The following is a 5,765-nucleotide window of genomic DNA, read 5'->3' on the forward strand; positions in this document are numbered from 1 at the left end:
CTAACACGTGTAATGGAGTGGGAGAGAATTTCTCCATTACACAAAATATGAGTAAAATTTACAAGAATAGAGGAAATATCATTGTTTATATTTATATTTTCCCAAGAATGTATCTGACATGTAATTAACATCTTATTCCTACCTAAATCAACATAGTCTTTAATTTTTCATGCGGCTAATATTACCCCTTTTTATCTGTTCTTCTAATTTTGGCAAAAGTGGCTCTATGATAGGAATGTGCATGCCCTGTTGTAGCCCTATGGATTCCTAAAAGGACTTTTTCATGGCAACTATATGTTTGTATATATTTTAGCATGATACCTCCAAGGGACTAAATATTTTTGAGAGTAAGATTTATACCTTTTTCAGAAAACCTCTGTATACGCAAGAGCTGCTGTAGTTTATACTATGTAGTTAATAGGAGACCAATAAATATGTCTAATGGATTAAAAATAGATCACTGGAAGTTTGACTTCTGCACTAAGATGCAGAAAGCATGAAATGGGGTTGCTCCAAAATTTAAGCAAAAATATGAACTTTATGAATTATTTGAACTGTCAACAAATTGAGGTCACTTGAACTTCATGTGGCCCAAGTCTAAGGAGAAATATGTGACTGCATGGAATACGCCCATGGGTATTTTCTTACCTGCAGTAAATATGACTTGATATAAGAGTTCACCTAGAATAGTTCACCAGTACAGGCTGGCAGGGAAGTGTGAAGCAAGATCGTTACAATAGATAGGTATGTGAAGACTTCAATTCATTGAAGGCTATCAGAGCAAAAACAACAAAAGAAACCTCAGACTTAGCTCAAATCCTAACTAGAATAATTTATATCTCCTTACTAAAGGCCTAGCAGAAGAGAAAGATTTATCTATTTTTAGGCATAAAAGCTATTTACCTCAGTGTCTACTGACCTACATGAGTTGTTCATATGTCAATAAAATATTCTGAATAGGCGATAAAGCAAAATATAATGCATATCCAAGAGACAAGGCAAACATAGAATAAAACTAAGAGATGACCCAGATGTTGGAATTATCTGATAAGAAATTTAAAATAATGATGATTGATATGTTAAAGTTCACAATAGAAAAGGTGACAGGATGTAAGATTGGATGGTAATCACAGCATCATTATGCACCCAATGAGAAGAATCAAACTGAAATGTTAGAAATTAAAAAAAGAAAACTTAGTAAAAAGGATTTCATCAACAGACCTTACATAGATGGTAAAAGCACTAGGAACACAATAACAGATAATTAAAAATTAGCCTAAATAAAATAAACAGAGAATGAACAGTGAAATAAGCAGAACATCTAGAGCAATAGGACACTATTAAATGGTCTAAAACATATATAATCAGAATCCTAGAAGGAAAAAAAATAGAGAAAAGTGGTAAAGATTGAAAAAATAATATCTTGGCATTGTCCAAAATTAATGACTGATACAAAATCCAAAAATTCTGAGAACACCAAGAAGGATAAAAACAAAGTCAACCTGCTGAAAATCAAAGATAACCAGAAATTTTGAAGGCGGGTAGGGGAAAGAAAATAAACTCTGTGCTCCCAGGATGGAAGACAATTATAATTGACTGCTCATCAGACACCATACAAGCCAAAGACAATGGAGTGACAGACATCTTTAAAGTGCTGAGAAAAATAGTCACAACAGCAATTATCTACCTAGAATTCTATACTCATTTTCATAAATGAGAGGAGAAATAAAAGTTTTCTTTTACAAATAAAAGTGATAGAATTCATTATAGGCAGGCCTAATTTCTAAGATTAGGGATTTAATTAAGCAAATAGATTGTTCAGATAAAACTGCTGATAAGTCAATCAGAGTTTTGCAGAGTTTGGGGCACAAGAATAAAGAAGTTCTGCTGTCCGGCAAGAACTAGAACTCTATCTAAATGGAAAGGGTGTCCGGCAGCATCTGGAATCTCAGAGAAGCCGCAATTACACAGAGATGCTTCCTGAAATAGCAACTCCCTCTAGGAATTCAGTTGGCCAAATTAAGCTGGCAGATAGTCAGTTTGGTAAGCTAAGGCAAATTAGTCTAGGAAGCACAGACTGTGGCTGCCAGCCTCTATGAAATACAGAATAAAGAGAGGGGAGAATGGATCTGAGAGAAAAGAGACAAATGGCCTGTTCAGCACACATTTAAATAATTTTTCTGCGTTCATTTCACCACTATACTATAATTAACTCTCAAACAAAACCTCATCTCTCTAATATGATACAACTATATTTCATAAAAACACAACTACTCTTCCTCTCTCCTCAAAGTGTCATCAATTATTTCATTAATTTGATTATTCAGAATCTTCAGGTGATATGAAGGCTTCCAAATCAAATCCACATGTGGCTTCTTGTGTTCCTGTGACATATGGACTAAATTGTAAATTTAAACACTACTCATACTCTTCCTACAAAATAAAAAAAGAAAAGGAAGGAAGCAGGAATATAATTATTTAATATATATAGGTTAATGTATACAGTTATATATAACCTACCCCCCCTCTCTCACTCATGCATGTAAACTGCTAAATTCCTCATTCCTGTGAATGACTTTAAGGTTATAGTTATTTATCACTTCCTTTTCCTACCACTCATCACACGCCTCAACTTTATGCGAAGCCTAAGTTGATCGTGGTTATTTTTAAAAATCATGAGAGTTAAATTCATTGTTGAAATGCCTATTTATTTAGATACCCTTATTATTTAACGTTTACTGTTGGGCATAACAGTAACTAGAAGTCTAGTGAATCCTCTGGGTCACACATACAGACCACAATTTGCATTATAGTTACAGCAGCACAATTTTTCTTTGATAATTAGAATTAATCATCCTATCCAGTATATACCTTCTTTCCAGCCTGTTGAGAATCAACGAGATAATGTTAAGTACGTGAGGAATATAGACTTCCAATAAGAATTTATGGAATTATTCAAACAACAGTGTTTCTAGTTATGTGTGGGAGACCTTTGTTAGATATGCTGTTAACTAAATGCGCATAATGACTCTGACCTTTACAATATTAACCTTGACATTTCCTGACTTTGAATTCCTTATTATTAAACCTTTAGTGTTGGTCTAGTAAAACCTTCATTTTGGCATCAATTAAAACAGACAAAAATGTGTAAACTAATAAAACTTAAAAAACAAATGACAATCTATAGAAATTTAGGAAAATTAATTCTTAGCTCTGAAAATCTTGACTTGCAGAAACTTTAACTCTTTCCTCTTATAGATAGCCATCCTGATAGAATTATCATTAACTGTTAGTATTAATTACAGTTTTCTTATGTCTACTTAAAAGTCACAGGACTTATAGTGTGTAGTTTGATATTAGGTAGTGTGAGTCCTTCAACTTCATTCTTCTTTCTCACTGTTGCTATCCAGGCCTTTTTGTGATTTAATATAATTTTTTGAAATATTTGGTATAGTTCTATGAAATATATCATTGGTACCTTGACAGGAATTGTGTTGAATCTATAGATTGCTTTGGATAGTATGGACATTTTAATGATGTAATTCTTCCAATCCATGTACACAGTATGTGCTTCCACTTATTTGTATCTTTTTCAGTGTCTCTTAATTTTCTGGTTACTGGTCTTTTACATCCTTGGTTAGATTTATCCCTAGGTATTTTATTCTTTTTTAAGCAATTATAAATTATTTTCTTAATTTTCCTTTCTGATAGTTCATTATTGGCATATAAAAATGCAGCTTATTTCTGGATATTAATTTTTTATTCTCCCACTTTACTAATTCAAAATTATATAAGCAACCCTAGGTTCATTGCAGTGTTATTTACAACTGCCAAGATACAGAAGCAGCCCAAGTATCTATCAGTAGATGAGTGTATAAAATAACTATAGGACATTTACACAATGGAATACTACTTGGCCATAAAAAAGAAAAATGTACCCTTTGTGACAGCATAAATGGACCTGGAGAACTTTAGGCTAAGTGAAATAAGACAGTCAGAGAAAGACAAATACCATATGATTTCACTCAATCTAATGAACAAGTTGAACTAACAAGCAAAATAGAGACAGACTCATTGATAGAGAGCAGGTGAACAGTTCAGGTTTAGGGGTGTTTAGGGGGTGGAAGGATCGAGCATAAAGAAAACAGGACTCATGTACTTTGATTATTGTGAGAGGGAGGAGGAGTATGTGGGGGATAAATGGTAATGGAAGAAGTACAATTTAAAAAAAAAGTGACAGGAAGGAATATTCCAGATTGCATTAGGGGAAAAAAAAAACTTAAATATCAGCCAAACAAATGTCATAATTAAACATCCAGAAACCACCAACGCTATCAAGGTATAATAATTACTTATTACAAAATGTTAGAAGTTAGTTTACAAAGAAGCAAAGTAAATATGATTGCATTTAGTGGCATCTTAGAGTGACCACATTTTTGTTAAAAAAAGAAAGAAAAAGAAAGCAGAATCTGAGAAAACAAGTATATTGAGATTGATGTGTTTTCCATAATTTTTGAGCAAATTGAATTTTTATTAAGTAAAGTAGACTTTAAATGCCTTAGCACGACAGAATTATAATTACCAAATATTATATCAAACAAGATTTATCTGATATAAATAACAAGTTGCTAATCTTTTTGTAAAATTTTTTTGCATGAGTTTTTCTGGAACTGGCATATACTGGTAACATGAATTCTAATTGATATCTAATTTAGTTACTAGATATCATCATTAATATTGCTCTTCTATTCCTCTTGAATATTCCTACACATCTAGTAAACCAAAATTAATGAAATGGTAGCCTTTAATTAAGAGATAAAAGGATACATTTCCTAAAACAAAAGCATGATTATTGATTCCAGTTTACTACCAGTTCAGCATATTGGCTGATGGTATTGATTACTGAAATATTCACAAATAATGAGACCATAAAAAAACAACAACAACAACAACAAAAAAAACAGTTGTCTATTGCTATAATATCAGTGTCAAGAGATACTGAGGGCAGACTAGTTGCTTTCAGGTCATTTGAAAATTACAACAATAAAATATGTTCCTTTAGTGATTTATAGTTTGACAAGGTTTTGTTTTGTTCCTGTTGCTTTTCTTACTTTGTTCTTCAATTTAAAAACACATTTTATGATAGGATAGTTGCAACTTGTGTGAAATATATAGGCTTCAAATACCAACTACTGTACTTAGAATTTTGCTGCTACCAGAAAGAATGAAAACATTAATTTGAAGTACTACTGCTTGATTTCTTAATGATCTGTTGTTCTCTGCTACTAATTACGGGGTCTTTCCAGAAGGTATTTAGCCATGTAATATAAAAATTAGACATTTAAGATCTCTGCCCGCTGGCAGAGACGGGACTCCACCAAGTGGCATTGGCGCTGAAGGACAAGAGACAGCGTGCTGCTGGGCAAGTGAGAACATAATTCTCCTTTATATTTTTCTCTAGTGGACGGTGGAGAGGGGAGGAAAGTTTGGGGGTGGTAGGCCGTTCTGGAGGAGCCCAGGCGCAGAGGCGCACTCATCCACTCCCCAACCCTACCTTTGGGTCGCAGGGGTGCGCATGGGGAAGTGCTCTCACTCACTGGCCCAGGTGCGCGGTGCCATGAGTCCAGGCGTCCCTCGGACACTCCCCAACGGACATAAGATCAGTGCCCCTATGGGCACAGGGAGGGCCCACTGAACAGGCAGAGAACCGTGCACAGACACCCCTAGACAGCTCCCGTGGGCGCAGGGCCCCAGGCCAGAAAGCA

The sequence above is a fragment of the Furipterus horrens genome, unplaced genomic scaffold, assembly GCF_987537825.1.
Source record: "Furipterus horrens unplaced genomic scaffold, mFurHor1.1.pri manual_scaffold_2, whole genome shotgun sequence".
Taxonomy (NCBI): Eukaryota; Metazoa; Chordata; class Mammalia; order Chiroptera; family Furipteridae; genus Furipterus; species Furipterus horrens.